General features: G+C 31.7%; 1 protein-coding gene across 1 annotated transcript in view; it reads right to left on the bottom strand.

Moving 5' to 3' along the window:
- Positions 1-6299: 6299 nt before the first annotated feature.
- Positions 6300-12715, bottom strand: part of hth (Meis homeobox homothorax) — a gene marked incomplete in the record, with an annotated part of 832122 nt that continues 825706 nt past the window's right edge. The window contains 1 exon segment of the mRNA XM_081729908.1: positions 6300-9515.

Raw genomic sequence — 12715 nt, forward strand, 5'->3', positions numbered from 1 at the left:
TATCTCCGCATTCGAAATCTGCAAAATTGAGCTGAGCTAGTTAAAGCAATCAATTACCCTATTAATTTTATTACTAATAAAAATGATCCTCATATTTTCTTGAGGGGCTAGGGATCACAGACTTTAAAAAACTTGACAGGTCAGCCTACAATCCCATTACTTAGAACGTAATACCTAATTTTCGCTGCAAAATTTTCATGTATTTTCTATTTCTGTTGTCACATGGTACTAAAAATTTCAGGCATTCTAATGTCACATATGCAGTTGTGCTATCTAACGTAATTACGCATAACTAAATAGTTAATTAAAAATAGCTGAAGAACAGCAATATTTTAACTTATAGATGGCGGTAATAAAACAGTTATATGCTACTTTTTGATATGTCAATAATTTCAAATAGCAATATCAATATTACTAACCGATATTTCTAATTTTTCGATATTTTTGCTATTGCAATATTTTTGGTATTTCGAAATTCTTTTTTTAATTGACTTCCGAAAAAACAGGTAAGTTCTCAACTTAACCAGTTTATATATATAAGGATGCGCACGAATCATGTCTCGAATCTCGTCGAGTCGAAATGCACTTTGAAAAATTCGAGACTGCTCGTAAAAATCTCGACTCGACTCGAAAATCTTTCTATAATTTTTAATATTATTTTAAAGAAAGTATTCACGCAGAAACAGCCTTGAAACCAATTCCAGCATTTATTACTTTAGAAAGGTACAGAATGCATATACTTAATAGTTAATCTTTCGAGATCAAGATTTAAATTTCAGTTCAATTGCGTTAATTAAACTTAATAATTAATGTCGTGATACTTGATTGTACTTCAAATATAATAATAATAGTAATATTTGATTATCTAGTTTGTATAAAACTATTATCCGTACCTATATCTAGTTTGTATAAAACTATTGGGATAAAATAAACTTAATAAATTCTCTGAATGAGATGGGAGGGTACGAATCCGTCGTGTTCCAAGGGAACAGCTCCTTGAAATCTGTACTGCGGGACGGAGACAAGCTGGCGGCGGCTTAATTATGCTCTGAGGAACATTCACGTGTCTAGTGGAGCTCGAGCAAAGCACCATGACGGCCACTTTGTATCGCACATTGCTTGCGGACAGCGTACACCCCTTCATGACGACCATGTTTATCAAAGTTAGTGGCATTTTTCGACAAGATAATGCACCATGTCACAAGGCTAGGAATGTGATGAAGTGGTTCGAGGAATACACTGTCGAGTTCCAAGTGATATGCTGGCCCCCCAACTCGCCGGATCTAAACTCAATCGAACACATCTGGGATGTGCTTGAACGTGACGTCAGAATGCATCGTCTCCTCCCTGGAATTTGGTGACCTGTGTGTGCACATGTGGTGCCAACTTTCTCTAGTGACCTACCAGGGATCATTGCGTTCATATCAAGACGAGTCGCCGTTGTTATCAGTGCCAAATGTGGACATGTTGACAATTAGGTAGGTAGTCATAATATTCTGTCTGATGTGTGTATATATTTTAACTCGTATATTTTGTCTCGATTCGAATTTCGAGACGTCTCGTCTCGAATTCCAGTCGAGTCGAGACAAACATGTTTTCGAGTCTACACAAAATTTTCTCCAAACGAGTTGAGACATGTTTAAATCTCCGACTCGTGCGCATCCCTATACATATACGTATAATCTGGGTATGTTCAGACATAACTTCGACATAAGTCTGATTATTTTTATATATTTTTATTTTATTATTACTTTTAGTGCATGCCTTTCCGGTAGTTACAAAAATTACTTTAGGGTCTGATTTCACCTTTAAAGCTAAACTGTGAAACATTTCACCGGATGCTGGGTTAATTACGACAGAGTAACATGTTTATAGGCAATCCTACATTCTTTAGCGTGATTATGGTTGCATAACAACATGGGGCTACACTGCAAAGTTTCTAAACTCTTTCATAGTACTATTATACTGTCTGTTGTTTGTAACATTTTAAACAACTGGCTTACGTGCGTGAAGTCTAAAGTTTTTTTTAGCGTTTTATGATCACTTAATGTTTTTTTTTTTTTTGACATTTTAATATTCAATATTTCAGTCTCTCAATATTCTGATATTTTAGTTTTTTCGTTATTTTAATATTCAATATACTCAAATATTTTGCTATTTGATAATTTTGGTCTTTTATCGATGTCCAAATTGGGATGTCGCCTAGCCCAAGTGTAAATTACCATATTCTATACAAAAATATTTATTCAACGTATCAAATGCCTTAAAGGACCACTGGTATGGTACTGTAAGCTACTATTTGGAAGACAGATAGCGGTGGGGAACGGTCTACATGGTAAGGATTGATTTTACAGGATTAGGGTCTACACCGGATTTAAGACCTAGTTGTGGTTCAGACCCAAAGTTAAGACTAGCTCACGCCGTTACTAACCTCGATGTTGCAGAAACTAAATTCAAAAACATCGTGCTCAATTATGGACTCCATAAGTGTGTTCTTTTTCTGTTTTTATCATGGTACTTGCATTTTAAATCTCTCCAGTTGACATCTGGAAGCAAGTAAAGCGGCTTGCATGTTTAGCCAAGTGTCTCAGTCGGTATTAAAAATCGCATGTTTGTTGCATTTTACAGTCCCAGAGAAGGACTAATCGTGACTTCTTTTTAGTTTTATCAAGATCACGAAGGAAACATGTGGTTGTGAAGTCGTACTGTACATTCATTTATTTTTCCCTTAATATTGTCCGTTGGCAACATTTTAAACATTTGAGACCAATATCATTTAAAATCGTATATTATTAAAACGGACTAAGATTATGCTGCTTATATTGTATGGAACAAAAGTATATTCACTTTAAGCCCTTACTGCATTGCCTGAAGGAACTGTAAGAAAAATATTCTATCACCTCAATTCTCTTTAAGTAAAAGTTTGAGTCGAAATTTGAGAAGTGTTCCATATTAATCAGGATATATCAAGTAATTGGTGTTCATGAAGAGTAGTTGCCCTAAAACTTCATTTCCTTAACTAAACAATGAATATTTCTGCTGAAATTTACTTAAGCAGCCGTGTTTCCCAGTGAATTTTCCACACATATATCTTTTTAACCACACCAGTAATATCCGTTATCACTTTTCAAAACTTGGATATCAAGGGTTTACAAATTCCCAATTAGAACGCAGACCAGCACCTATATACCACTCAGCTCAGTAAGTTTACGTTACTCTTTGAATCGGAGCAGGATTTTAACGCAGAACCTGAAATTGTAATTTGTAACGTTTCATTTTGTACCAAAAGAAGCTAGTCTATTTTAATTTAATTGATTTCCTTTTTATCAAACATCCCAAAATGACAATAAACAGCCAGTGTACATTCCCAAAGTGTTCTTTTAACTTTTTTCTTGTTTTGTATTTCTAATGTAATCTTATCTTTCACCTTGAAGAATTATTTGAATTTCTGATGTGTGAATTACTTGATGTAAGTTTAACTTGATAAAATAAATGTATTTCTGATATTTTTTCATCTTGAAAAATTACTCGAATTTCTGATGTAAGTTTACCTTGATAAATTACCTGTATTTCTGATGTAATATTATCTTTTATCTTGAATGATTAGTTGAATTTCTGATGTAAGTTTATCCTGATAAATTATCAGTATTTCCAATGTAATATTATCTTTCACCTTGAACAATTACTTGATCTTCTGATGTAAGTTTATCTTGACAAATTATCAGTATTTCTGATGTAATCTTATCTTTTATTTTGGAAAATTACTTGAATTTTTTTATGTAAGTTAACTTGATAAATTATCAGTAATTCTGATGTAATATTCTTTCATCTTGAAGAATTACTTGAACATCTGATGTAAGTTTATCTTGATAAATTATCTGTATTTCTGATGTAATTTTGTCTTTCGTTTTGAAGAATTACTTGAATTTCTGATGTAATATTATCTTTCAGCTTGAAGAATTACTTGAATTTCTGATGTAATTTTATCTAGATAAATTACCTGTATTTCTGATGTGATGTTATCTTTCATCTTGAAGAATTAGTTGAATTTCTGATGTAATATTTTTTCTCAGCTTCAGGAATTACTCGATTTTTTTTTTATGTAAGTTATCTTGACAAATTATCAGTATTTCCATTTTAATATTATCTTTCACCTTAAAGAATTACTTGAACTTCTGGTGTAAGTTTATCTTGATAAATTACCTGTATTTCTGATGTAATTTTATCTTTCGTCTTGAAGAATTACTTGAATTTCTTATGTAATATTATCTTTAATGTTAAAGAATTATTGAAGTTCAGATGTAATATCTTTCATGTTGAAGAATTACTTGAATATCTGATGTAAGTTCACCTTGATAAATTAACTGTATTTCTGATGTAATATTATCTTTCACCTGAAGAATTACTTGAATTTCTGATGTAAATTTATCTTGATAAATTACTTGAATTTCTGATAAGTTTATCTAGATAAATTACCCGTGTTTCCGATGTAATTTTATTTTTCATATTGAAGAAGTTGATAATTTGTTATTTATTATTATACTAATAGGAACATGAGGTGTGTAAATAGAAAACAAATAAATCCATCAACTTTCTACTTTTGCGAAGATGTGTTCTATGGGATGTAAGGTGTAAAAAAATAAAACCACTAAATGAAAATCATATACACAATATTTAGCATTTAATGCTTTTTTTCTTCAAAAAAAGTTACAGATGACAGTCAAATGCCAGAATTTTATTTAAGATGTTACGTACCCATGTTTTTTAAAAAACATTCTTTTTTGATTTCCTCTAGAAGTAGATCAGATGCACGCTGTCAATAAAATATTTATTTTATTTATTTATTTATTATCTGCTAGAAAGATATCCTCTTAACATACTATTTAGATAATATGCAAACTTACAAAACGTTTACACTGTTATTTCTTATCATCTTTGAAATATATTTCTCAAGAGAGATTTATTTATTTATTAAAGAGCACCAAAGTATATACATACACAAATTTCTAATCTTGGATACAAATTTGTACTTTCTAACATCAAGTATACAAGTTTAATCACAATTTATCACCTGCAACGTTGTGATAAATTTATTGCAGTTCGTATACATAGGTTATCAGCTTTGATTTACTTTTCACCTGTATTAAATCACATATTTCGTTTTCTTTAACAGAATATTACCAAAAAAAGGAAATATTACCAATAAGAAGACATTATTAGAAAATTATTGACCTAAAATTTACAAACAGAATTGGATACTTTTTAAAATTTGTTGCTCTCCAATAACAAAATTTATATTTCTTTGAAGTTTAGAAATTATGACACATAATGAAAATATCAATTTCTTACAAAAAAAAAGGAAAAATCACGTTTACAAACATAGTAAACAGAACAAACATCTAGAACAACTTGAGCGCGGCATCATATCTACTTCTAGGAGACACAATATAACAGCTACCTCACATTTTTTAATTCATTGTTTAAACAAACGATCTAATGCCACAAACAAACATACAGCGAATATTAAGGTGGATAAGTGATCTGGCAGTATTGATATACAGTTAAGAATTGGTATAGATATTAGGGATGGATAAAAGGGTGGTATGAAGGGGGTTTCTGTGGATGAAGTACAGTACATAGCTACAAAAGGAAAGGGAGGAGAGAAATTAGATACGGTACGTATCAAAGGTACAAAGAAGGGTTGGCACTTATGCAGCACAAAAGAACAGGAGATCCTAGATCCTTTCCCAAAAAATGAGATCACTAATCAGAGGAAAAAGTTCAAGGATTGCCAGCTGATTTATAGTTCAAAACATGATTAAGGGGCTACGCAATGACGGCTCTAGGGGGAAGTCGCATCAGTAAAAATTCAAATGTTATCGCTATAGGCTAAAGGAAGGAAGTTTACCTAACGAAAATAGTATTCTGAAGTTTGCTTTCCTTTGCTTTGTTTTCATTTTACCGAAGGGACTTCGCTCAAGATTGGCCATTGGAACCACGTTCATTTATCACAATTTTCTATATAAAATATTGACGGTTTTCATTCGTTATTATGGATCTTTGATGTATACAATTAAGAAAAAATAAATTTATAAGAGTTTTTTTTTACTCATCTTTTAATGAATGATTTACAGCATAAATTATTTGGGCCTTTCTTCGAAGCCAAGACGAATAAAGACCGTAAATTTGCTTATGATTATCTTTTAATATTTACTTCATAAATATCGCTCGTTTACTACAAATTATTTTCAAGAAGATTGTTCAAAAAACTAAGCTTGACTACTATCTATTTTTTGGTATTTTTAAAACAAATTACTGAGTAACACCTTATATCTTACTCTTACACATAATAACTTTAAAAAATATCAATTGAACGGTATTTAAAATTACACGTTTAAAATTTAAAGATAATTTTAGGTTATCATATCTCTAACTATAGTGTGTACTGTACTGTCCGTGTTATTGATCTTATTATTATTATTGTAGACGAAGAATTATTGAGTATATTATTGTCGAAAACTACGCATTAGCATTTAGTCTTACACATATTATTATGCTCATCAATACCATCAATTAGTTGCTGTATCTCTAATATCTGTATTTTTTTTTCTAACAGTATTTCAGACTTTATTTGGTTTAATAGTATACATAGTTACAAGCAGTCAATTTTTAGTAAGTCTTCTCGGGCAAATCAGCCAGATGAAGGTATTCGACATCCGACGTTTCGAATACAGACATTGTATTCATCTTAAGGGATTGTAGACATCGCATTCATTATCTACAAAACCCTGAAGATGAATGCGATGTCTATATTCGAAACGTCGGATGTCATTACCTTCACCTGGCTGATAGCCCGAGAAGAATTACTAAAATCATGTCGCCAGGAAAAATTCAATTCTTTCTTCAAGTAGTCAGTTTTTGGGGGCTTAATCTGGTTTTGACGGTACTAAACAATAATGGATAATGGACAATTTTGAGCATATTTTATAAAAAAAATAAATCGTTAGTATCAGAAATGCTAAACGAAAATAAAACCTGTCCAAAGACATATTAGTAATAATAATAATAATAATAATAATAATAATAATAATAATAATAATAATAATAATAATAATAACAAGTGGTTGCTTTTGTCAGATTTTTTGATTTGCCCAGGTTATACGTAATTCTATAGCTAGAATAAACAGTAATCAGAAACGTATATTTGATTAAAGACATTTTAGTTAATTAAACGTTTAGCTAATAAAACACTCCAAGAATAAAGTATTCCATAAAGAAGCTTAAACACCTCTACGACGAAATCTTTACCACTTATTACTACAATTCGTTATGAAGTTGTATCTTGGATGAAACGAAGAAAAACGTGATTTTTGAGAAAAACCTAGAAATTCACGGAATAATTTTTCTTTGCGGCTTGTTTGGGCTGGCAAACCTTTCACAAAATCTACTAATCGACGACCTAATTTTCTGAGCGGGGGAGGTAACTGATTCACAATACATACAGTGTGATCTCTTGTACTTCATACGTGCCAAAGGATCAAGGTCTGCTTAATATGATAGAAGAGCCGGAGGGATTGCAGCAGAAGACAATATTTATAATTAAGTCGTGATACATTGCACTCATTTGGACGATCTATATACAGTATACTTTGATATTATATATATATGTATGTATAATATGTATAATAAGTTGACGCAGTCTTTGACCCGTTTACCTGGCGTATTAAGAGAACACATATAGAGAAAGGACTCGATGGGAACAGAAGTGCGAGGGAAGGACAAACAAATAACAAGTGAAAAATATATTTGTACAATACCCTCCAAAGAACAAAAAGAAAATAAAAATCGAGGATTTTTATGAAGGGACGGGGAAAACTCTGCTTTGTTTTTATCACATTTTGACAGTAGAATAAAGTAGCTGTGCACAAGGGGAAATATGTAAGGCTGGCGGGAAATAGGGATTTTTTTATAAAGAGGGAAACGGGAAAAATACAACAGATATAATAACAACTATTCGTACGACAGTACAACCTTTGGGTTATTTTTCACTTTTTTCTTATTTTTATTCATTTCTTCACAACAGTACAATATGACAAGGAAGAAATATAGGGTAAGGTGGGGTTGGATGGAAGGGCGGGTAAGGTTCAGTGTATATGGGTAGTTAAGAACAGAGCAGAGACAAAAGGGAACAAACAGGGTTGCTGAGATAGGTAAAGGGAGAAAGGGAAACTCCTAAAATCTACTGTGTACGTCACTCACTTTGTATTTTTTTAAATTTAAATTTATTTTAAATTAAAGTCTCGTTTTTCTCGTCATAAGCACAATCGAGGTGGCAAGAGTGTTTCTTTTCGGAGTTCACAGATGTCTCTACTGAATCTTCCAATCCACACACATTTAAGGGCGGAGGAGGAGATAGTAGGGGTGGAAACGAACGACAAACACACATTCATTCGCACATTCACACATGCAGGCATGCATGGACACACGCTTCACAATTTCGTGTTTTCTTTTTTAATTATGTATATATATATATTTATACTTATTTATATATATTTATATTATATTACTTGTTTGGTTCTTGTATACGTTGATGAAGCAGTCAATTATAACACATTATCTCTTCACTTCTAAACTGCCAATCATTTGTGTTATTACGTTTTATTTAAGACGAGGAAAATAATCCCCGTATTCACGTGCCCAAATGGCGAACTCTGGCATTCGTCGAGTGTCCGTATGTACTTTTCTCGTTCTGTCGGAACTTTTTTGTTTATTTTTTTTAACACAGCACAAATTGATTAAAAGTAACATCGAAGTCTCTTCTTGATTTACAAACCAATCTTCACACAACTCAATACTTACATAACTTACTAACTCGTTTCTTTAAACTATATTCATTTATTTTTCTTTTTTTTTAAACATTTTTTACAAGTTCCACTCTCAGTATAGTGGTCTCTGGTATTGTAAAGGGGAGCCATCTAGCGTTATTTTGTACAAGCAGGAAAAAAATCACAATTTTTCACTTTTTTTGTCGCAGTCTATTTATTTCTTCTTACTTCACAACGACTTAATACATTTTCTTCGTCACAACTGTTTCCCTTCAAGTTCGTTCGTCTGTTGTGCTTTCGATGAACTTACAAATTTTCTTTGTTTACCGTACAAAGTAACTTCAATTTCTTGGCCGTGAAAAAAAAAGAACATGGCGACCAATATTTCCTTTTTAGGCTAATTTATATTTTATTTTGAACATTCTCAATCACGAGCTACTGGAAGTAAATTCAAAAAAATTTTATCCGTTGCCAATGTTGCCAACAGCGTAACAATGTATTTGGATTTTAAAAAAAATCACAGAGAACTTTCGTGTTCTTTCTTCTTCTATTGGTTTCCTTGTCTCGCTTCCATGACAGGGAACTACGTATTTGGAAGGTTTATCTCCTACGTCGTAACAGACGAACCGACTGCCCTCTGCCGGACATAATTCCAACTGGATACCGTAGCGGGAAACATCGTCAACATATCTGAAAGAGTTTAAAAAAATATATATATATCAGTTATTTTTTTCTAGTTGATTCACTTGCTTATTTTTAAAAATATATAGAAAGGAATACAGTCATACTAACAGCTTCATATTAGCTCTGCTATACTAAATAAGTTAAACTAGAAATCCAATCACTGAGTAAAGCAACTTTTAGTTTAAGGTTAGTTTAAAGGGACAAGTTTTGCCAATAGATGTCACTACAATCGCCGTATCTTTCTCATGTATTTTTTACCTTTCACGAAAATTTACAATTTGTCTTACAAATTTCAACCTAGAGACTTCAAATTTTTAGAGAAAGGAATTTCATAACCTATCAAAGGCAACAATCCGTGCCGATTTTTTATTTAGAATTTTCTTCATTGTTGAAATGACTTGATTGTTGAAATGGATATCTAAACCTATAACAACAGAACTATTTCGACAAATTCTAAATAAAAAGTTTGCATGGATTGTTGCCTTCCCTACGTTATGAAGTTTCTTCTCTAAAAATTTGAAGTCTCTAGGTTGAAATTTGTAAAAGAAATTGTAAATTTTCGTGAAAGGTAAAAAATACATGTGAGAGATACGAAGATTGTAGTGACATTTATTGGCAAAACTTGGCTCTTTACACCATCCTTAAAAAATAATAACTGTGTACCAGTGTCGCCAACTAACTGAAAGTGAAGTTGGCTATCAGACACTAGAAGCCAATATAGTAATGTTTGTTGAAGTCAATATATTCAGTGAATTGGCTAAACTGTTAGTTTTTTTTTTAAATAAACGCTGCTTTGTTCACTGATTTGAGTTCTAGAGTAAGTCATTTATTCTCCTTAATAAACTAACTTATCGACAAATGTGCCATCTTGAATTTAGTACTAAACAATAGAATTAAATAACAATATAATAAATAACAATATAGTATAAGGCTTCATACACACAAGGAAAAGTTTTAAAAATTATACTTTCGTGGAACAAGGTTCTCATTCTTGGCTTACTTAGTCTGAAAAAAGGTTGAAAAAATACATGTTGGAAGGTAAAAAGGACAGAAAATGATTAGCCCGATTTGGAGTGGTTTCTGTACTCCATTCTACCGCCAGTTGGAAAGAAAAATAACAGTAATGAATAGTAACAGAAACTAGCTTAATAGTGTGATACAATGCCAAAATTTAGAAGTGTATATCTACATCGATTTTCTTGAATCCATTTTCACCTTCCTATATGTTTTTCACCGTGTTCCTCCAAAGTACTACTTAATTTTTGAGACTTCGAACTAAGTATGAAAGCTTTCTATTTTATTTTTATATATCCACTCGAACTTTTTGAAACTTCATTGTCCAAAATTATTGTCGCATGACTATAAATATGTTGTTGTGGGAATATAATGTGATAACGAATTCTCTCGGTATTTCTTATAATGTTAGTACGAGTATAATCGAGAAAGACATGTATGTGGTAAATTTCATGTCAAAAGAGCAGTAAATAAGAACAATACAACGAAAATAAAAAACTTTCTTGACCAATTAGTAACATTTTGTTTTACTCATTCTAATTTTCGTATTTATAATTTTTTTCCTATGAAATTTACCACAAATATACATACATTTCCCGATTGTACACATAGTATCCGTATTAAAAGTACCCTGCAAAATCATTATCAAATTATATTCTTACAAGAAGACAGTTATAGATATGCGACAATCATTTTGGACATGAGTGTACATGCTTTGTACTAAACAATTTAAACGGTAACACAAGTCTTCCTCAATAGCTCAACATTCTTTTTTCAACTCTAAATGAACATGTACTATTTATATTTGTAACTAATTGCAGGTTCAGAACCAGTGGTGTTATTCTAATTATTCTAATTTTTTTTTTTAACAACCGATTCTATATTACATTTTTGCATATACAGAGTGAGATAATAGATGGATATGGATAAGTAGATAGATAGATATAACTCTCTTAGGAAGTAAACCATACAAGGTAGACAAAAGCAAAATTTTTACCACAAGTGACAAGTACAGACCTACACAGCATCCTAATAATACAAGGTAGTGTGATGAAATTAGGTAGCATTGCGAATATATTCGAAACGAATTATCACAAAGTGTTCGGAAGATCTTAACCCAGCAATGAATCGACAGTTATTGATAATAGTATGTATGTATTTCAAATATTAATAACCCTCGCCACTACACTTATGTGATTCCAGTTTTCATTCTTGATATTTGAGCATCTGAGATTAAGAAATAACGTTTATACCTTGTTGTGAGAGATCATATGTTTAACCCTATAGCTGTAAGAATTTCCAAAACCAAGGATAGTTAAACCAAAATTGATTGTTCCTGGGTATAACTGGGTAAAATTTACTGTTATGTCTGGGTATAACAAACGGTTCTAGCGAACCGCCTGAATAGCACCACTGTTCAAAACTAATACAGGTGGGAAAAATAACCTTTGAAAGCGAGTATTGCTTATTCTTTACAATTCAGGAATATACAGTCATTCTGCAGCTGATGTCTTCATGCAGAATAATAATTAATTAAATAAATAATTAATTACAGTGGAAGTTCACTTCCTATTAACAATAAACATTGCTACGTAAACAGCTCGGATTTATGCTGAAAACTCACAAAACAAGATTCTATGCTGTTTTCTGAGCCAGCAATACGAAGTAACTACCACCGCAATTAATTAATTAATTAATTATTCTCAATGTGAAGACAACTAACTGTTTGCGTGAATGAAATACGACATATTCTATATTAGAATATCTGAAGAACAGTCGTATACACACACTTTTACAGGTTACTGTTTCGATCTTGCAACAGCTGTAAACTTGCAATTAGTTCCAAAGCTGTTAACACATACACTTGGGATGTGAGAAGAATTGAGAAAGAAAAGTTGACCTACTGAGGAAGACGGGTGTTACCGCTGAAACTGTTTAGGACGAAGTTCAAGACGATGCATTTACCTTTAAGTTGGCTTATTTAAACTACTTGAATATTTATTCATGAACAAGAAGAATGCATAAATTATAGAAAAGACACACGTGAAAAATCTAGTTGATGTGCATACTAAATCTTTTTTCTTTTTTCTAGAATGGAACGTGTGAAAAAAGAGCTTATATTTCAGAAAAAAGAAAAGTATGAAGGAGCTAATCTTCTTAAACTTCTCAGGATGTTTCTCTACAAAGAATCT

This window comes from Thermobia domestica, chromosome 11 (assembly GCF_964235325.1).
Source record: "Thermobia domestica chromosome 11, izTheDome1.hap1.1, whole genome shotgun sequence".
NCBI lineage: Eukaryota > Metazoa > Arthropoda > Insecta > Zygentoma > Lepismatidae > Thermobia > Thermobia domestica.